Here is a 24,772-nt window from a genome sequence, read left to right on the forward strand (position 1 = left end):
ATGTTACGTTCTCTTTGCTTTAATGGGCGAATAGTGTTTAAGGATTAAAATCAATTTCATTTTAACAACATTTGTCTTCTGCAGAAGGTCGAAATTACACATTGATTCTTGATTTATACAATCGAGCATCGTGTGCTATGTAAAAAATATAATACACGTATTTATAAATTATATGTAGCATTATTTTAAAATGTAGCCTTTATTTGTAATATTTGATTGATCAGCTCTTTTTTTATGATAATATCTCGTTTAATATGTAACATAAAACTATTATCCGGCGGCATTAATAAGTTATTATTAATTAATACTAAAATATACACATAGTTATTAGTTATTACTTTAGATAAAGATATACACATTTTTTTTTTTTTAAATATAATAAGTATAAAAATAATTCTAAAGAATATAAGAGTATTATTTATAATATGAGTCATTTTTTTTACGTAATCCATTTCGTGTGTTAGACGTTAGTAGACTATTAATAAAAGTTCGTTTATTACCCAGTGGTATATTGATTTTATACAAACTTTTAAATTTTCATAAAATTAATAATATTTTACCATAGATAAAATAATAATTTTAATATGTACCTTTACATTACTATACAGTTATTACTGATTATAAATATTATTAAGTGTAGGCAATAATTATTGTATAGATTAAACTATGAAATATTTTATCAGATTGGTGAAATTGCAATATGTCTAGTAAGACAAGTGACGTGTTGTTTTAAAATTCAGATCAAACATTTTGAGCTGAAATTTACTGATGGAGATTTTAAGTTAGTATTATCGTCACATTTTAAAATTAAAAAAAAAAACTCTTATGAGTTTGCGTTCAAAGTAATTTGTCATAACTTATCATTTAATACATATACTTATTACTTAATTATTAAATAATTGTTATTTAAAATAATTATGTTTTTACCTTTTTGAATGACAACACATTTTTAATTTCATATTTTTAAATCAGTAAATTTTTCACAGAATTTTGATTCATAAAAATCAAAATTTGGAAGTGTAGTTTAAAAGTTATAAGAAGCTTAGGTGTGTGGAGTAGTAGACCAACATTTTGTGGTGTTAACCACAAACCACTCCACTCCTGTAACCTAAACTTTAAATACTTATAAGTCTATTGCTCATGAACTATACTCGTCTGAATTTCGATTTGTACATGTATCCTAACCCGGTTCAGAATATGAAATTAAAAATATGACTTTTTTTAAGAAAATATTATTTTATTTCGACTGCGGAAGTTGTGTAAAATGAAAAATATTTTTTAAACGTTAATACGTTTTAAAATAATAATGAGTGTTGTTCGATAAAATAATCAGCCCGCATAGAGTGTATACAGTCCGACAATATATTATACAATCACCGTGTACTATTATGACAAGTTTATAGCTGATTAGACGTTATAATGATCACTCTGTGTAAATGTGTAATGCAAGATTGTACACTTCAATGTGTGTGCACAGATAGACTGTTACGGGGAATTATAACGGTGTAACGTATACGGCACACGTCTGTTGACTGTGTACTGTGTACACAGATATAAAATATATTGTACTATTGTCGTGATAAGTTAGAAGACAATAAACAGTCTGAAAAAAATTACGCGCTACGGCCCAGTGGCGGTGCCGTGGTGGTACATAATATACTGTTCTTGGTGAACTAGCCGGTGAATAAGGTTTACGGTTTTTTTAGACAGTTGTTCGAATTGTGGCTCATATGACCCGGGCGCATCGTGTAGAAATATTCTAAAAACGGACGACAGTAGTATAACAATATTATCGTAATGTTATTACTACGCATACACCTCTATATCGACTGCCGGTAAAGAACCTTTTTCCGTGTTGATATAGCTCGGCGTTAACACGACTATAAGGGCGATTGTGTACACGATATTCGATCGATACGATTTTGTGACGCGCACCGATCAATATGCGTGTATCGCTGTACAACAGTCGAGTACGGTGCACGGGACAACCGCGGATCGGGGCGCATTTACACAATAATAACAATAACAATAATATGCCCAGTGGCCGATATTTTTTATCATCACCGTTATTGCCGGCTATATTCGTACAGTCTTTACTCACCGTGGTCGTGATGAACTATGAATACGTTGTATACAGTACGCACGCTTATAATAACAATATTATAAACGTGCGCACGGCCCGCGGGTCGCCGTGAAAAAAGTTCGGCCGCAGCCCTGCCGCCGCCGGCGGCGGCTATAGCGATGTCGGCGCGGCGGCGAGGGGACGGGATGCGCCGACCGCGTTTTTGACATTGAACTTGGGCGACGCGTCGCGCACTCCGGAGTCGTGCTTTGTGCAGTCGACACGCCTTGAGAGTGAGAAGACGTTCCGTACGCGTGATAATATTTCACTATTACTATTATTATTATTATTATTGTTGTTGTTATTATTATTATTATTATTATTATTATTGTGCAGTCGCCGGCTGTTTTATCAATCGTATCACTCTACTGCGGTTTATCAGGATTTTCTTTCGCTTTCCTTCCCTCTCCCCCAGCCGTCGGTAGTCTTCGTTAATAATCACCGTGATCTATCCTACTACTCCACCTGTGCGCACGCGCGCTAATTTTCGTCCAAGTTATTGGTATTTTTTATTTTCATCTACTTCATTGTTTTTTACTAATCGTTGATTTGCGTATACATAATAATAATATGTAACAAACTAATATAACTAATAATAAGTATACCATTGCGATTCATTACTATATACAGTTGTCCGTTTCGCGTTACCGTTTCGTCGATTGTTGTGTTCCATTTCGCCCGTCGTCGATATAGGTAAGTGTATACAAATCATTATGTCACGGATACAATTGTTGTTATTAAAATAATATTATACGATTATATGATGTATTACCAATATTACCATACCAAAACATGTAAAAAACAGTGCACGATAAACCGCTTGTTGTTTGTGACTAGGCGGGCCTGCGAGGTGGTCTCAAACGCAAAGCGGATAAAAATGTCGCGACACCGTTTATACAACGGTTCTATTATTGTATTGAAACATTTTCTACGTTTGAACTTTTTTCCGTAACTATCCCAAAATATGCGTTTAAAATGTTTTCGCCAATAAAATGTAAAACAATATCAGCACGGTCGCGCGGACTATTAATTTAACACAGGTGCTTCGATTCATCAATTATTTTGGTTTTCACGAGATTTAAAAAATGTACGAATACGTTACCGTTGATTATTGCGATACAATTACGACATAAATTTACTAGGTACCTCTGTATGTATATAGTCTCTTCCTTTATTGATCTTGCACCGAGTACAATCATACAGTGACCGTCTGTCCAACCTCCAGGTCCGCCGTCCATGTTACACCGCGCACAGAAAGATATTACAAAATATAGCGTTAAGTAACTACTTATAAGTTATAAAAGTACCACTAGTGCGAAATTGTGCGCGTGCGCGTGTGCGGGAATGTCGGGAAAGCACTTAATACCGTGTGATTGGTATTGGTCATAAAAATGAATGCAAATTGTACTTGTAAAACTGTAAAGAAAATCAAACGTTGATGCTTCGTACTATTATATTTCGTATCATAAATAATAGGTAATGCATGTCATTCGTTATCAGTGCATAATACTATCGCGCGCATAATATTATGACATCGCCATAAAGTCGTCAACAATGAATAAACAAAACGGATGGTTCATTACTCCGTTCAATTCCAATGATCTCGACAGATGTATTCCATTTATACTGCAAATTATCTTTAATTTTCATTTTTTGGATATTCAATTACGAAGAAAAAAGATAACACCTATTCTTATTATGATATTATTATGTGTTAATTATGTTTAGATTTATCATCATAAATTTATAACATCATTTTAACAACATTGACAACGCGTGTATTTTATAAAACAAATAAATTTATCTACACAGCAAAAAATGTTCACGTTTATTATAATATATATACATAGTTTCGGTAAAACATTATTCACTAATTTTCTATCGAAGGAATCATAATTATATTTTTATTACATAAAATTAAGTCACTAAAGAATAAGATACAAAAAGTGCAACAATTTAATGTACTAACGTTTTAGTACAGCATACTATTATCATTTATCTTTTATAAACCTATACATATATAATCGATAATCAAATTTTATGCTAGGATGTACTTGTAATAATATTATTTTCTATTACACGTGTTGTTTATTTTAATTGCAATGGAGTTATTTTTAATATTTCTATTTGTGGTTCCTTTTTCTATATAATATAACTTACTGCATGCGATTTTAAGTAATATATTTTATACAAGGTTAGGTACTATTATACATTCATACTTTGCCTATCCAAAATAAATGGTGCACCAAATCTATTCAATGTGCGTGTTTCGTTAGATATTATCTTAAGGAATTAAAATGTTTTATAACACTAAAATACACTTAATTTTATAGTTTTGGATTACGAGAAAGCATATTCTTATAAGTTTCAACGGTTAAAAATTCCCAATGAATACATAAAGTACCATTTTATTATTTTAATATATACGCACGTACACATCAATGTTTCATATTTTACATACACAATAAACGGTTTGTCCAGACTCCAGAGTTCATAGATTTCAAAGCTCTGTATTTATGAACGAAATAAAAAACTGAATTAAACATCGTCATATTATGTTATTTAAAAATATTTATAGCCTTCTTAAATCATCTTATCTGAAAAATAAAAGCTTGTGTAAACTATATATTTTAATAAACATTTTTCAAACTATGTTAAGCAAGATAGAAATTATTAACAAAACCATCATAAGATTCTAAAAAATTGAGAAAAAAGTTTTTTTACAAATTAAAATCTCATTAAGTACAATTAAATTAGAACTTTTTTTTTAACTAAAATAAAAACTACGAATAAATAATATTTAAAAAAATGCTTTGTTTTAAAATACACAAAGTTGTGAATACTGCAAAATATAGATAATATAAAAAATAAAATACTTGTTTAATTAATTATGTAATTTAATTAGTACCGAAATGGGTTTCGCATATAATTGGTTAAAAATATTAGCGATCTAACCTTTAAAGTTTAAACTAAATATAATCCTCAACAATATGACAATTACAAATATTTACTTACATAATTCACTCATTAACGTTTATTTTACATAATATAATATGCAAGTATAACAAAAACCTGATTAAGTTATTGATTATAATGTCTTATTTCTGCGAACTTGACACCTATTTATGGTATATAGTTACATCTTACATAACATTATAGAGTACAGCATATTAATTGTTCTAGTAATAATAACATTGACATATTATCATTATAATATATAAATAATCGATTTTCGTGGTATGAATATATTTTATAAATATGTTGATTAAATAAAACAAAACCTAATAAGTAAAAATCTACAAAAAATAAATTTCTACCATAATCATTATTTCTAAGCATATATTATGTACCTATTTAAATTGATAGATTGTGTTTTAGCCGTGTCATTCAATTTCATTCAAATATGTGTCTGTAGACAATATTCCTCTATCAGACATAAGATTAAACCGAACTAAAATGACTAACTTATTTTTACTCATTTAAATATTGTTTCAAATGTTATGTTAAATTCGTATATATCGTCTTATTATACCTAAAGCTATACTTTTGTGAATAGGTAATGATTTTTTGAAATCGGCATATATTATTGTAATGTAATTAATTAACAGTTTGTCTAAATATCATCTATGGATCGATGATAATTATATCATTATATATATATCATTATATCATCAGTTTTATTTACTATAAAAATGACATACGATAAATTTATTGTGCTCATCGGAGTAATTTATGAATGTTATTCTAATTCGTTGAAATATATTTTATATGTATTTTAAAACGCATTTAAAACGAAATTGTGTATGATATAAAACATGGTTTATTAATACTATTTGCTTCAACGACAACCGCATTCACTTATTATTAGTTATTTGCATAAGTTATGACATAAGTATTTATTCAAAACCACTTCTGCCTGTACGCGGTGTAAACGCGTATTTCATTTTAGAAGATCTTGACATACTCATACCATTCTTACCTAATTTTCAGTATAATATTTGTTTTAAACTTAGTATAAATATTTTTTTACGTTGTCTCCTTGATAACAAATATTTGTTAAATTCAATTGTTAGAAAAACAGCATGATAAACAATTTTAAACAAAACAAACCATGCCTTTTGTATAAATTAAATTTTAAAAAATGTCTGTTATCTTCTACGACCCGAAGATAAATAACATTAAAACAAGCACAATTAAATTACTTGTACAATATATATATGTACCATTAAGAATATATTTGTATTAGGTTTTTTTTATTCTTTTAAAAAATGTTAATAGATTATATTCGATAACGAGACAAATTATTTTAAAGCTCATTATCTAAACTTAAATTCATACAAGATTAATGTAATTCAAACCAGTGTTTAATTTTATTAAAAACTTTAAAACGAATTATTTGTATCCTGTAGGACTGTTGAATGTAGATATGTAATTTCATTTAAGTATATAGTAGATTCAATGAATATCGAGTTTAACAATAATTTACTTAAGAACATTAAAAGACAATACAATTTTTACAACAAACATTAGTGATTGCAATGCATTTGAACATGCTCAAACTCAAAATGATCTTTCTAATTTCGTCATTTAACGTGTTAAATTATTATTATACTTTTACATAGAGTGGGTTTTGTCGTTTCATTTTTCGTCGGATAAATCGAGTTGTGTAGCAACACAATTATTTATTGGGCCAGTATAACCCAGTTAAAAAAATGTACTTGTGTGTACAATTCTGTTATTTCTTATCACACTTTGTATACTGATTCTAGGAAAGTCATACGTTATACGGAATATATGATTTAACAGCATATGAAAAGTATTAGTGTTAATATTCAAATCACTACCTTTTTTTAATGAGATATATATGGTATTGTTTTCGATTTAATAATCTGCTTGTAATAATTATTATAATAACATCGATATTACAGAATAACATTTATTTTCAATTAAATCATTTTTAACTACACGAAATCTCTTATAACTCATAAGTGGTTTTTTAATTATATCGAGAAACGACTACTAATCGTCGTCGATTGACGCCGAAAATATAAAAACTAAAAATTTTCTGCGTCTTATAGGTACAATTCGACTAGCCCGACGGTCGGAATTCCGTACACATTATATTCTTCGCACAATATATAAATAATAATAAATAACAGAGTGTAATGCATGTGATCAGGAGTGGAAATGGTACTTCTAAAATATCATATCGAATTACACGAGATAAAATATACAGGAGTATACAGGAGTGGTTTACACAATAGCCTACCTTGGCTTTTTTCTCTACATAAAATCGCGAAAATGCTGTAATGGTAGTTTTCAATGGATATATATGATGTATATTTTTATTTTTTATCTCTTATGAATTATTCTACGGAAGTTCCTAGTAAATAAGCTAATTCAAAAAAAGCTAACTCGTTTTACAAAACATAATATATATATATATATATATAAATAAACCCCCCCCCCACTGGAATTGTCAGTATGCAGTGTACACGACACTACTATTACATGACCCAACCTGCTGGGTGAACCGGTAACGAACACGCGGCCCACGGCAATAAAGGAACTATAGAATACTGAACACCGGTAGAAAACGGTTTCACAAATTGTAGCACTTGACTCGCAAAAAAGGCCTATACTCGTAATTTAATAGGAATCTTATTTCTTTTCCTGCAAATTATCAGACCCATATTGACTGTATTAATGCTATACTATGAAATATGAAACAATTCGATATGAACAAAAAAAAATGTCGTATCACAATAATATATAAAACATACTTACCAAGTATTGATAATTTAAAAAATATATTTTGGTTTTAAAAATTTCATTAAACATTCATAAACTATATACATATGCATTGTTTTTATTGTTCTTACCTGTGTTATGTAGATCTGTACGACTAATGGCTATACAGTAAAGGCTTCGTCCGACAGTAATACTAATAATGACAATCGCATCAATTTTCAATTGGTTATTTTAATCTATATTATCCGAGGTATATCCTACACCTACGAAAGTTAACGACTTGTCCGAAATATGATAATAATAAGTGTCGTGAACGAAGATTATTATAAATTATAAAACAGTTGGTCGTCCACCGTAGTGTCGTTCACGGACGTACCTATAGTTTGGTAAAAAAAAAAAAAAAAAAAAAAAGTATACGTATTACGCGCGGGGACGCAGCTTACCGTCGGTGATCAATTTTATTTTTTATGTTTTGTACCGTACTCGTTGTGCCGCAGACTATAATATCCATGCGCCATTATAGCCTGCAGTGATAATAATTGGCCGGACGCAACTTCCATACCGATTACGATTCGGCGGCAAGTGGCACGATAATAATACATGTGTGTGTGTGTACGCTGTGCACCGCCGCGCGCAATGTATCGAACGCGAAGTGTGTGCGCGGCGCGCGCGTGTGGGACGATGGCGCGCGCGCGTATACAAAAGAGAGACGACGACCTTGGCGGCGGCAGTGGTCTTGTTTACGCGGCCGTTGCACATCTCGCGTGCGTTTTATTATCGTATAGGTACACAAATAATGCGCGTTACGTATATCGCGAGACGCGCGCACACATGGCGTTCTTTTTGTACTTATTTATTTATTTTTTTTTTTTCTTCAACTCGCCGCTGGTCATCCAACTCTGTTACCGACACCGCCGTCGCCGTCACAGCCGTCTATACGGCGCGGTGCAAATGTCCAGGAGACTGCAGCGGACGGCGCGGGGTCGACTCGCGCGCCGCGGAGATGGAGTAGACGACGGTGAGGTGAAGGTGAAGTAGTAGTAGGATGACGTGCAGGTGGAGGAGAAAAAGAAGAAGAAAATAATATAAGCTCGCGAGCGGCGGCGGCGGCGGCGGCGTTGACCGGGTTTTGTCGTGCGGCGGCTGTGGCGGCGGAGGTGGGTGACCTTGTTGCCTTGCGCGCGCGCTCTCGCTCGCACACAGCACCTTCAGCCACCGCTGTATAATAATTGGATTGGCTGCTCACGATAAATCAACCTGAGCTCTCTCACGGTCGTGACGGTGAGATCTCATTATAATACACTCGCACACGCACACACACACACACACACACACACACTCATACATACGCACATCTACGCAAAGTCAAAGACTCGACTGCAGACAATGCAACGGTGGCACGGGTTTTTCGCCGCCCCGAACGTAAACACGGTGAAACTTTTCCGTGTTTCGGTGCGAATCAGCGAATCCCCCGCGATATTGAGGAGCTGTGGGAGACTAATGTCATGGCGATATCGGCAAGACGCCTCAAACGGAGTGAGAGAAACAACACACTAAATCATATAATAATAATATCGTGTCCGCTAGTGAACGCCCGCGAAGAGGTTGTCAAGTCGACTGTCGACGTCCTGTACGTGCACACGACGAGTCGTTTACGCCATCAATGGCATCAAACCGTTTAGGAGGACAGCTTTACTGTTGTATAATTATAGCCGACGATGTTTTCGTGGATTCAAGCCACCATATTATTTTATCCGTTTTTAATGTGCTGTGCGATAGGCTGACGACTTGTATCTTGTTTGTTTATTTTCAAATAAATTAACGCGCAATAAGAAAAGATTAATCGATTATTTTTTTGACTGGAGTGGAATTGACTCATCTCTACTTGGACTAACACTTAGGTGATAAGATACAATAGTTCTCAATTTAGCACCATAAAACTTACCACTACGATATCATTATCGTGTTTCTTTTTCCATTACTTTACTATCTGTCTGTCCAAACTCATAGCAGTAGTTTTAGGTACTACATGTATCGATATCATATAACATATTTATTGATATATACATAATTTTAATTTTTAATAATTTATCATGTTTAAGGCTTAAGGTTCAAAAACAGGTGACTTAACACATTAGACATATATATCTGCATTAAAGGGTTTTAAGTTATTAAATGTTTTTTTTTATACTCACAATGTAATTTGATATTTATTAATAGTAAAATTGTACACTTAATATATATATATATTAATCTACATAATAAATTCCTATTTAATCCTAATTGTTCTCGATCCTTATTTTAAAATATATTTCTTGTTACCTTAAAATATTTATCCTAGTTTATTTTAAAAACTCGACAGAATTTCCTATTTCACATGGAAATTACGTATGGCAGAAACCGTATTTTGTTATACCCTCTTCATAAAATACGTTCTACACAATATCTATTTATATAACATACTTATATATAGATTCCTCCCAGACCCCAATACCGGCAATACCACAACTAGGATTTTATAGCCCCAGGACGGCAGACATTTTAACGCTCAAATAATATATAATCTACCCAATCACCCCAAAATAAAACTGAGGCAATATAAGTACGCAGAGCTTATTTTATACTTGATTTCGGCTACTAGATTTATCGTATATTATGTAAGGGGTGCCTTCTCTTGACAGGGTGTCGTTTTTCAGTTCATTCACTTTCTCTATCCAACCATCAACCATCACCAATTGGCAATTATACTTGCATGCGAGGACTATACTATGATAATATTAGGTATTACCAATTTATTTCAATAGAACATTTTGTTAACATTTAAACTGACATTAAAAAATAAATAAAAATAATTTATTTCAGACGTCGTATATTTTTCTCGTTGCAAGATGTTGAATACTATTCATATTAATTAGTAGCCCACTCATTCCTCCTTATCATAATAAACCACTAAAATAGATATGCTTCTTCGACTAATTTGTTCTACGTTTTATAATATATAGTATACTACCATTATAAATAATTATAATATACCTAGTTTAAACCTGTTTGTGCGCGTCAACTTAGCAGTGTTATAATAATACAAATTAATAACTATGAATATATTTTGTACAAATTGTAATAATTGATCAGTAGGTACCTTGATTTTTGTGCAATAATGTCTCTGTCTTATGTTAACTGCAATAGGTAATTTAAGTTTTTGCAGGGGACGGCATCAAAATAATCAATAATAACAAATAGATAATAAATAAATAATCAATACCCCCTCTTATTAAATACAAACAACCAATAATATTTTCTGCATAACGATATTCTAAATTAATGGGCTTAACTAAAGAAAATCCAAAAATAAATAAACATAAAAAGAGATAAAACCTTAATATAATTCACTATATAAAATAACCTACAAAATAAATAATAGATTTTTTAAAATATCATTACGTCTAACTTCTAATTTGATCTATATTTAAAGACTTGTAGTACTATACATTTCAATTTAATAAATTCGCATTTTAAATATTTGTTCAAAGACATATTATGATTATTTATATAGTAAATATTACAAAAAATGTTATAGAAAACTTTAACTTACTCCTCTCTAATAGGTATTTTCGGTGCGTATCTTTATATTCTTTATATTCTTTGTATTCAATATAATTTTAAAAGAATATTTATTATTTATTTTATTGAATTATCTATATTTGAATAAATAATACTCATTTTTGTCTTATGTAGTTATTTTAAATGGGTTTTCAAAATTAAATTTGTCAGTACCTATATATACTTACATATTATGTATATGCAGTCATGTAGATACATTTATAGTTATTAGTTGTTGGAATTTTTCGAGAAAGGAAATAAAACAAGTTTCTTTATTTGTAAAAAAAAATTTAACCAATTCATCCATAGATACACCTGTTATCTAATATATACAATAAATGATAGAATTTTCAGGGAAAACGTAATATTTCTAAAGGTCCAATTGTTATGCTAGATGCGTCGTGGATAAAAATTCAATCAAAATCCGTTCGATGCCACAGTCGTGTACATACATATACAATATAAGAAGTACACAGCTTTTCAACAAAATGTTTTGATCCTTTAAGCAATAGGATAAATAGAAAAAAAATGAATTCCTCTTTAAATAACTTTCTCTCTTTAGGTGATTTAACATAAATATATCTAAGTTTTATAACAAAAATTGCAATGTTTACTTTAAAAATTGATTCACATATTTTAATATAAACGGGTACTTATACTAATTATTATTCTCATAAATTAGTCCATACATAAAAAACACATGATTATAATTATATTTTAATAATAACGATATAATAATAATATTATATATATTATAATATATTCATGTGGATTGTAGCCTATATTGTAGTGTATATAATATATTAAAATTCATGAGATGCTTACTACTAGTATTTTACTGAACGGTTGTGTACTTTCAATAATTCTATTTTATAATATAAAATTAAAATCCATACCTAATTTATTAAAGAATACAAATATTATATTACAAAACTATTTTAATACTAATTTAAACACAGGTGTTATTAATAAAATTAATGTCTATTGATATCGAGAAAGCACTCCTTGATTATAATAAAGCATGGAAAAGAAATTGCCTATATTTTGAAAAGTGCTACATTTATATATTTACACCATATAAAGAATGACGATTGTTTATTTAAAATTTGATATTGATGAGTCATACTATCAACTACTTCTAAAACAATTAACTAAATAAATTGACGTATAAGTAGAGATATTAGTTTCGTAGCACGTAAAAAATTTAAAGTTTTATTGACATCAATGACATCTTATGAAACAATTTCATAATAAATAAAACCAATATAATATATTAGGTAAATAATATATTATACTAAATAAAAAAATTTAATTTAATTAAGTACTTCTATATAGGTACCTATATGATGATATTCTATACTTATATTTTATTTATAATTATTTAAAATAATTAATTGTATTTATACTCATATTATTCAATTCGAATTTTTTTTTAATATTAAACAAACTTAGCTTACTTATAAACCTTAAGTCTTTAATATTAATAAATAATTATTATTATTATTATCATTAATTGAAATATTTAATTATACAGTATAATCTAAAATATTATTGTGTACATCTGTATACAAAGTAAGTATGATATTAATTATGTAATTTAAAATTTAAATTATCTAACACAATATTTTGGATTTAATATAAATTTAAAACAAAAATTACTACTTACAGTTTCTTATTTTTTATATTTAAGTAAAATTAAGTTTAGCATAATTGCAAACTTTGAGCTGTTGACTTTAAATTTAAGTTTTTTATTTTATACTAATTGTTATATAGGCTATATTAAAAGTGCATATTATAATTAATTATATACAATAATATTATATTAATAATTATATTATACTTTCACGATTTAAACTGATTTGAATAAAATGTTCAATCATATATACTTTAGCATATGATTTTTTTTTTTATTAATTATAATTTATAATCTATAAACTTCGACAAATGCTTACAGATATTTAATAATATAATAAAATACAATTTTAGTGTCCAACTAAAACAATATTACATGCCTACAGATTATTCTGATTTATTCCAGAGCTGCAACCACACTGTATAATATAATAAGCTTTTAACCGGGTTCAAAATCCATTTACTCTTTACATAAATATTGAAAATACCATGTATTCAACCAAATTAAAAAATACATAGTACTTAAATTAATACATTTGTGAATTATGAATTAATATTAAATAGTAATATAATATACTAATAATATTTTATATATATATATATATTTGTTTTACTAATATTACACAATATTTCATTATATATTCTAAATGCAATTTATTAATTTATATTATTAGTTTATTAACTATTGATATTAGTATTTGAACTAACAATAATTATTGGATGCCTCGAACACAAATTAAATAAGTACTTTTCAGACATATTTTGACCATATTATAGTTACACATGTATTCAACCGTTGTAATAAAATCACTCGATTTTTATTTTATTTTTTATAAACGTTTACTGAGGTGTTTTGAAGGCCATGTTCTCATTGGCCTCAACTACCGTACTGTAGTTTAAATTTGAGGTTTTAAAACTATTTTGACCTTAGAACCAATACCAAAAAAATTAAAACCACCATAATGTCATGAAAATAGAATAAATAATATAATTTATATTTAAATTCGTAGTTAATTTATTATTTTAAAATTAAAATATCTACTGAAATAAATCTATTCGTCAAGTTTACAAAAATAGTGTTAGATTTTAAATTATTGAACCATGTTTGTATTTCTGTTATGATATGTTTCAATAAGTTTTATTTACTTACTTATAATTTCTAATCCTTTACAATTTCTTCAAATCTAAGCTTTGACCTTGCTAGTCGTTTTCACAAAGTACCTTGATTGTTATTAATCAATTAATCTTCCTGTGTTTTACCTTCGAAAATATGATTCTAATAAATGAGAACAATTAGTAAAAAAAAAAACAAAAATCGGCTGAGTGATTTCTGTATTAGGCAGTATAGTTTCACTTCACTCGATTATGGTGGAAATTTCACGGGATTTATTACTTGTCTCCTTGGGTGAGCGTGTAATTGATATATTTATATATACTACATAAAAAGAGAGAATTTAATCAATTTAAATAGTTATGTTAAAAGAAGGTGAATATTATTAAAAAATGGACATTCACAATTTTGATAAATTTGAGTTCAATTAATAATTATTATTTTAAAATCACTTATACCAGTTTTAAAGAACATTTTATAGATCAATAGATTTTTCTATAGTTTATAGTTCAAATTTCAAATTAAAAATATTTGATAATTAATCCCATTAATGTCAAATGTATTAATGTTTTATTATGAAACAGAAACGATTAAGGAATAAAATATGTTGAAAGTTATTATGCAATAATAATTATTTATTTAATTAGATGGATAAAAAGTATGAATATAACTATATCATATATTATGATATATATATAACCCATACTATATTATTTATCATTGAAATTTAAAATAAATAAGCTTTTACAAAAAATTATTCCTTTAAATATTAGTTGGATAATATTGATAAATACCAATACAAATATTATTTATACTAAATTGATGATAAAAGTTTTATTTTTAAATTTTTAATTATACTAGATAATATTGGCTATATAATATGTATAAAGTAGAATACACATACATTATGTTTAAAATCATTTTAACATCGAAAGTGTGACGTATATTAACATGTTTAGTGTAATATAATATCTCATTTAAATTTTTAAATTATAAAATAGAGGTACAAGATTTTAGAATGAATATTTTACATTGTATATTATTATTGTTGAAATACAAATAGATATAATATTTTGAGAATTTAGTTATTTTGTAAATTGTCAACAACAACTTCTTTTTCGTAAAGATTTTTTAGATTTTATGTTTCGTTTTCGTTTCGTATAATCGTATAACCCCGGAAAATATATTTTAATTACCAGTCCATTTACCTAGTTAATTTGTTTAAATAAAATTAATTTTTTACTCGTTACAAAATTATTGATGAACGAATCATCAAATTATCGTCTAAATACCAGCTAAATAAAATAAAATAAAAATTTTATATTAAGTTTGTGGCGTTTTTTTAAGTCGTCTTTCTTAATTTAAATTATAATTTAATAATATAATATATATTATAGGTAGTTAAAATAAATTGTATCGATTTGATTTTCCTTGAGAATAATTTACAGTCTTTTATTTTGCGGAAATATAAATATCGTAACTTTGACTATAATTTGATATACGTAACACCGTCATGGCGTATTTGATCCAAGTCTCAGACCAGATGAATAACGAGTGATAAATAATCGATAGGGAAGGCGGATACTAACTTAACAGACTGGTGTTAAAAAATAACTAAATATAATTTTGATTTTATAATAAAAATCGTAGTGAGGTAGTGGTACTTTTTCTTTAGTATTTTAGTCGATACAGTAACCTCGACATGAACCATCATACTTTAAGATAAAACATTTCTGCAATTTTAGAAATATTACTTTAAAAAAAAATCTAGAGGAGGGGTAAAATAATGAATTTATAATACGTCCTTGTTTTTGGCGCAAATGAAACTGAATATAATATGAACTATGAATATTGTGTAGTATTCGTAGTATACACAGTACACACATTACACAGAGCTATTACGGGAAAAAAACTTGTATGCGAAAATTAAGTCGCCAAGAGGGGTCCTTGTACTCATTCAAGGTTCGAAGACCGTGGCTCGGTTAGGTCCAAGACTAATTTGATTTGTTCAATGTCAATGTTAAATCAATTCTGTCAATAATAACTATTCCAAGTTCGCCAACAATTTTTTAATTTTACCAACGATTATATTTTATAACCGGTAGACCATATAATATACATAATTTAAACATAATATAATGTTATAATATTTAATGCACGGCTATACGTATACAGAGTGGTATACCAAGCATGTTCACCCCCTTTTTTTCTTCAATAATGCAGTTATTCAAAATATGATTTTAGAAATTTTCAAATATGCTTAAAGTCCATATTTTCAAATACTTAAGAATTTTTGTACTACGAATATACTTAGGAAGTATTCCGTGAAGAATGAAAATGCGTACTTCGGTTTTTCAAACATAATATCCCTTTTATACTAATCTTTATGTATATTTAAAATTTCCAAAAATCAGAATTTAAATAAATTATTAATTCAATGAAAAAAAATTGGAAGGGAAATTGCTTGGTGAATTCCTATATAATATATATATATGTATAGAAACACCGCTGTTATTATCTATATCATATTATTGTTGGAGTTGTTGTTGTTGTCGTCGCATATGTCTTAACAAATACAGCTAGGATCAGGAATGTGGAGAGGGTAAATATAAGACAATATCAAACGAATCAAATAGTCCATAATATTATGTTGTTTACCGCGATTTGAGACTGTGCGACCTAATCTCGTCGAAATTAAATGCACGCGCTCTCCCGGCACCCAAAACAGACCACGATAAATTAATTTAAGAACAACTACAACTACACTATTTTACTATAATTAGTAATTGTATTATTTGTATTTATGATCTGATCTAACAATTATTCTAACATATTATTATTTATATTTTATAAAAGATAAAACGTAAGTATATACATAGAATTTGTATTTGTTTGTATAGTAATAATAATAACATATTTAAGCATGATTTTATTATCATCACTTTTCATTATACTCGTCTTCACAACACATATTTTTTGAGCGACTGAAGTGTACGTGGTGTACGATGATAGTTGTAAAATGGGTTACTATGGTTAGTCGGCTAAAATCGACCATAATCAATATTATCCGGACGTCCGGCACATTATTATCGATCGATAGAAACTAAATAAAAAAAAAACTATATAACATTTAATTCATATTTTGATAAATTAATGATGACCTCTACGAGGTACAGCGTGTGACTGTACACACGATCTCAACGGGTCCGACGCCGAGATGTCTGGAAAAAAGACGATAATCAACTTACCAAACTTAAATTGTTAATACATATTATTTAAGTGTATCTACAAAGGTAAAAATCGCACGCCGCGAAGGTTACGTGCTGTGCGAGCCATACAAGCATAATACTAATTAATAATTATTTTGCAAATCACTCTGTCCATCGTAAATAATTTGAAATCGATTTTTAATTGACGATTTATAATGTCAATAATCGATATAAATTGAGTATACGAGTTTCACGAGTGTTTTTATTTATTGCCCGTTGACAAAATCGTTCGCTCGCGCACATAAAATTTAATATAATAAATAAGTACGGAAATTATTATCCGTACACTAATAAATGCGGTTCATCGACTTGAGTTCGACTTCCCACAATCGGATGTGCGTATACTCTGGCCGATATTCATTTTATAATCATTTTATCTTCAGAAGCGATTTAATTCACATTTCACAAATGACAACATTCGTTTGTGTTAAAATTATTTGTAAATTTTCATTGATATGCAGATCAAATAGTATCGTAATAATGTATTGAGTTAAGATATTTATTATTAATTCAGCAGTATTTTGAAGACATACATATCGAAATCGCACCGTTCCCCTTTGTTCTCCACCATCGACGTTTAAATAGTTGAAGTTTAATTTACGGCAAAACGTATAATATAATATATATATATATATAGGTTTACGACCGCGGCGATAAGATTATCTTTATACTTTATTAAATTTGTCTACATTTTAAAATAAGCTATATCCCTACTCTGAACGCGATCGACCTGTTTTATTATTTTTCAAGCAACCGTATGAAAAAACAATTTCTATTATTCAATTTTCACATATAAAACCAGTTAATATAAATTAATATGCGACGTGTTCATTGACCATCGTCGTGAGCTTTTCCGCTGCGGACAATAAATATGTAACTGCCAAAAATAAAAATACTATGACGGTTTAGAATTTAGACTCAACAAGACTGCGGACATTCCGTTTATAATTTATATATAATATAATAAATGTAATTTCCGTGTGCGCAAATAGTATGTACAAGCGTTGGCGGTCGACGAATATAATAATATATGTTTTATATCATAAATTTATATGTGGATCGCGCGCTCGTGTGACAGGTGGTGGAAAACGCAAGTACATAATGTATAATAATGTTGATAGTATTAATAATGTCCCCGGTGGGTCGCGGTGGATGTTGGCGAGGTTGAGGCCTAATGGAATTGAACGCATATACACGACAGGTTTTAAATGTATAGTCGTTTTTATTATTTTATTTTTTTCTTTCTATCGCTTTTTTTTCGGAAAACGTGTCCGGCGCACGGTCGATTTGGTGCGGTCGCTGAGCGTTCGAAGTTCGATTTCACCACCCGCCGAACGTGACAGTTTTCCATAAACAGTAAACACCATGCGGTCGTAACAACTATACACGATATAGGCTACCTATAGCGTGGAAACTCTTTACTAGCACACATATATGATATAATGATAGACTTTATTATTAAATATTATTAATAATAAGGATGTGTCAAACTTTAATATTATCAAGAATTGGTTATTCGCTTGAATTTGTGAATTTGGCACTCTTTTGTGATATAATAACTCGGTGGTGGTGCAAATACATCTATTTTTCCTATAGTAGATTATGACGAAAAAAATTCAAAACTTGCTAACTTGGCGAACTTCAAGTGTATGAATATCTCAAAGTCCACGAATCCTCCTCAATAATAATTATTAAATCTCTCTCTCTCTCTATATATATATATATAATTATATTATAGTCTGCTCCGGTTAGAACCCGCTACGATTATCTTGATTTCTGATTTTACGGATTTTCTACATTAAATTAATTCGATCGTCCTATGGTTAACCTTGGAAAAAAATAACGCACGAAATTGGATGTTCACACGCGTTAACGCATGGCTATTATATTATATATTATTATATACAAATATAATGTTAGATACACAGATAGTATAATATAATGTATTATATTAACCAAGTGGCGTAGACAGTATACTATCGATTTTTATATTTTTTAAATATAATTACATAATAACAACTATCATTATTGCACTATTAGAATCATGTCGATTCCTCGTCAATTTCTCGTTTTTTTTTTTCGAAAAGCAAGAATAACTTGTAGAAGTGCTACGGATGAACAAAATTACCAGCACGAAAATATAACACGCATTATTTCATTATTTTATCATATAGCTCTCTGTATACTCGAATGACGAGTGCGTTTATCTCTGACGATGGTAATTTGTCAATAGCCCACTATCAGAAATTGGAAACAAATGACCCGACATTTAGATAAAGTAACGTTGTGTACACTTCTTTATTGCCTTTGCTGTGTACCTTTACTGTTAAATTTCCCGACCAATAACAAGGTAATTTATTAGTTATTTAATCAGGTATTCTGAATTCTGATCTCAAAATAATATATTGAGTTGACCCCATGTATGATATATGTAACTTCCTATACCAGCTATACATACTTTAAGACTGCCAAACGAAACTATACATTTACTCCCATTTCGGTGACTATATTAACGCGAATATAGTATCTACAAAAAAAAAAAATTATAACGATCTTTACTCGAGTTTATTACTCTAAGATTATGTCGATGATACTTGTACATTAGCATTAATATGTATAATTTATTTGATTATACGCCTCCATTATACACAGATATTATGTGTAAATACTATTTCGAAAACATTCAGATGCGTGTAATAAATAATTGTATTCGTAAACTTGTTAAAGAAGTATTATGAAGCCTGAAGCACATCGTCAATATCAACATAAGACATTTTCATTAGTCATTTGTCGCTGCTAATGATTTTTAGTGACCACCTGCCGTCTCTTTTACTCAATAAACAACATTTAATACGAACCTAATGACTAATGAGAAGGTAATTATCATAATATATACATTATACAAGCGCTTAATTTATTTATCGGGTACAGGCAGTTGTAAAGATAATTCTATTTCCATAGTACGATCTACCGTGTTTATTCAAAAATAAAAAACAAATACAATTTTTAGTTAGTTAACCTATGTATACTGCAGCACTACTAACAGCTACTTGTACAATATTATAATAATATTATACTATAGGTCTAATAGATATATATAGCAGACGGTAGTATATTGTATGGATTATTAATCAAGTGTAATCCCTATAATTGGATTTCTATAATAATTCAAGTATACATTATTTAGTGATACTATTTATTTTAATGGTATATTATAGGTACACTAAAATATTACACATTCGTATAGGTATTATAGTATGTTTCTGGTAATGAGAATAATTTATATGCGTATTCTGTATATGCATATTTTATACAACAACAAAATACTAGGTATATAGTAATTATAATACAAAATACTACATCACAATATAATCACACTTACTAGGTAGGTATTATAAAATATAACATCGAACTCAATCTAGAATGTATAATAAAAACTAAACAATAAAACACGACAAAGAGATAAATCGATATTATACAGCCAATGCGAGTACGACGGGCACCTTTGTCAAACTGTTATAATATGATATCAGATATAGCCAATAGGCTGAACAGGGACAGAGCAGGATTTAAATACATAATTCGTTAAGGTTAATGGTTATTGCTATACAAGCATATTTAAAGGGCGAGAGGACTTTGACCACCCAAAATTATTTATGCTTTCTAAAAAAACAGGTTTTTATTCTTTGTTTCTTACAACTAGAGTAAAATAAAAAAAAAAATGTTATATTTGATCCAAGAATAAATTAAAACGTAATGAGCTTATATGAACGATGGTGATATTCGAGAAGAATAAAATTCTAAATAAATTGGTTTTTGGTAATATTTGTATTATTATTAAGATCGTTACTAAAACAATTTAAATAAATAACTGTAAAATATTGCCATCAAATTATTAATTTTTAATTCCAATATTAGGTAGCTAATCGAAGAATAGCAATAAATTTTTTTTTATTATAATAGTTACTATCAACACTTGTTTTTAAATTTAATTTATATACCTTTATGATGGTTATAGAATTAAGATTATTGTAAGTACAATTTACACACATAAGACCTAAAAATATAAAATTTTCATTTCATCAGTTTAGTTTTAGTGCGATGATTAAAAATAATAATACAAGATAAAAGTGATATAACGCCGCCAACTATTATTTATTAATTTAACCTATTTGTCAATTAATAAAATATTATTACATTATTATAAACAGTAAATTAAACTAGCGTTATCACAATATACGAGTATGTCTAATGAATACTGTAAATATATATTATATTACATAAAACATCTTTATAAATATATTAAGCATACCTGTGATAGATTATTTTAATAAATAATAAATAATAATAATTATTATTATTATTTCTAATTATTCTATATTATTCTTACATTATTTTTTGTCATTCTTATATTTTTTTTCTACTTTTTTTAATCATTCAGCAACTGAGAAATCAGTAAGATGCAGTTTTAATTAGAAATTATTAAACGCAACATGCCAACATTTATAATATTTTACATATCTATAATTTATTTTATAGTAATTATACAAATTATACATAAAATTGATTAAATAAATTAAAATATTTAAGCGTTAAATAAAGTAGTTAGTTAAAATCCTCGTCTGCCATTAAAAAAATAATGGAGTATACAAATTAAACATGAATATTTAAAAAGATACATTTTTAATACTCAAAAGCGTATACTACTTTACTTATCGCATAGTAGGTATCTACTATCTATCCATAACAGGTCAATATATTTTGCCATTTTGGTAATGTATGAGATATAATGTGTAATAAACTAATAACTAATAAGTAACGAGGATTAACTGATGAATAATTATGAAATAGATCAAAAAGTAATTTGTTTGTCTTATCCTGACATAGCTAATAATGTTTTTTATAAACATTTTTATACTAGTAATTACATATTAATACTCAGTAGAGCATATATTATTATTAATGTTATATTCAATTAATATTGTCGACCCTGTAAAGCAAGAAAATAGTATTGAAAGTACTGCTTAGGCCTTATAGATTTTAAACTTAATACATTTTTAGGTCATGAATATTGTGTATTTGATTAACAATTCGCCACATAATAATATAATATAAGGCCATCAGTATGTTTTTGCCTGCTGACAGGGAAACCATGACCCATCACAGGTGGTTTAAAGAGAATATCGATGGCTTTTTTTCATTTAAAAAACGTATGAAAAAAAATTACATTAATATTTCAGGGTGTAGGTCGAATGGAAAAATGATAGACGGTAAATACTAATAACAACATTTTTTCCTTCTTAAAATACATAACCGGCAGCATACAACTACAATTTGAACAATCGATTCTTCGATAAGTTTCTCAATACTCCGTTAAATAAAACTATTACTATTATTGTCTCTAGCGTGTCATCGAATATATTACGTGTCCGCTACATAAGTATGCTTTAAGTATATACGATATAAACGATGCGTATACATCAATATTCACTTAAATAGCTAAATAATCGTTGGAAGTACTATTTCATTCTTTGTTTAGTCACTTGTTGATTGTATTGTGAGAACACCTCAATTATTAATTTATTTTTATTCGTATGCAATACATATAAACATCAGCGATGTGAATAAATGAGACAATCTATGTGCGTTATATATAATAGCCTCGTATATAACAATATTCGAGATATAAACAATTTATACGGCAATTTAGGCCCTGGTTTGCACTGCCATTAGTTTTCTATTCATAACTTCAACACGTTTCAATAAATCTACCACGCTGCGACGGTGAGGGATTATATAGTGATTAATCGAGAAGCTACAGAAGTTGAAAAAAATATTATGCGCACTATTGTAGCTCTTCAGCTGTCATAGCTCGGAGCTAAACGATGCGGTTATTGATAACCCGGGGCACGTACATAATACACTATTTAAACGCACACATTGTTAAATCGTATTCAATAACCATAAGTAGGTATATATGTGACATTTATAAATTGTTATACAATTTCGAACGAGCGGCGTTGGTAACAAATCGCTGGTATAGATTGCAGGCTGCAGCATCTACAACAGACAATATTATGATATAAGATTTCGCCCTTTCTGTGCAGGCAGTGTAGGCACTGATATAATAATATTATAAATAAACTATATTGCATACATTGCATAATGTAACACAGCCAGAGCACCAAAACGTTCCAAACTATTATCCCCGCGCATCCAACCCGCGTTTAAATCCCTAAACCGTCGCTGCAAACAATTATTGTGTCACTGCAGTATGATCATAAGTTTACTATTCGCTCTATTACTATTTACAACCGTAGATACCTATATTATTAATTATTATATATAAGTAGTATTAACTTACAATGATATATTTATAATTCATGTGTGAAATATACGTGTGCAAGGCGCGTGCATAAGATTTATCGAGACTAAACACTAAAAACCGTCCTAACTATAAAATCTGAAAACTTCACTATTCTATTGTAGCCAGTGCCATAGATTAAACGTACTGCTCACATATATAATAAACGTATTTACATATTATACACACATATTATTATAAGTTATAATAAGTGATGAAAACGGGCAAAAAGCAAACAACTTATGGGGAAAGATCGTCTAAACGTCCGACGACGGTCGTATTACGGTGTATACGGTCGGGCCGGAACAACATGTGGTATATATATGTGGCTTGGATAGCGGAAGTACATCAAACGCAAAAGTATATCTCTTCCGCCGCCAAACTCGTGGTCCGCGCGCATACAGCATACGCGTGATAAAATCATATATTATGCATAAAAGAGGAGGGATTGTACAGTTAGTCTATGCGCCGGGTTGGGAAAATAACGAAGAAAAATAAAATACAAATATGTGAAAAAAGTGTAAAGCGCGGTGATAACCGTCGGCTGGCGGGCGGGTATGTGCGACTGACGAAGGAGAGACGGCGGCGATAAGGGGATGGTTTCGCGTATCGACCGCGCGCGCACCCCTAACCAGTCGCGGGGCGGTGGAGTTTCCCCGGCGCGTCGGCCTGCCGCGCTACCACCACCGCCGCCGTCGCTGCGAGTCCCTGTCAATCGCGCTCGCGATCGTTTCACCCTACCGCCGTTGCTACCGCCACCGCCACCGCTACCTCCCTCACCCAAAGCACCCTGCAGGGGAGAGCGCCACCAACGCCACCGTTTCACGCATGGGGGTGGGTGGCCGGCCACCGTATCGTGGCCGGCTGGTGGCAGTGGCGACGAAGGGATCCTCGAAATCGGGTATAATATGTTTCCCACCCCA

The 24,772-nt window shown here is 29.5% G+C and overlaps 1 protein-coding gene across 1 annotated transcript in view; it reads left to right on the forward strand.

Annotated features, from left to right (window-relative positions):
• The first annotated feature begins 2,704 nt into the window (after nucleotides 1-2,704).
• LOC113555508 (brain tumor protein) overlaps nucleotides 2,705-24,772 on the forward strand; it is a 63,396-nt gene continuing 41,328 nt past the window's right edge. The window contains exon 1 of the mRNA XM_026959863.1: nucleotides 2,705-2,815. The gene's annotated coding sequence lies outside the window, so the exon portion shown is untranslated. The remainder of the gene's footprint in view (nucleotides 2,816-24,772) is intronic.

The sequence above is a fragment of the Rhopalosiphum maidis genome, chromosome 1 (assembly GCF_003676215.2).
Source record: "Rhopalosiphum maidis isolate BTI-1 chromosome 1, ASM367621v3, whole genome shotgun sequence".
In the NCBI taxonomy this organism is placed as follows: domain Eukaryota; kingdom Metazoa; phylum Arthropoda; class Insecta; order Hemiptera; family Aphididae; genus Rhopalosiphum; species Rhopalosiphum maidis.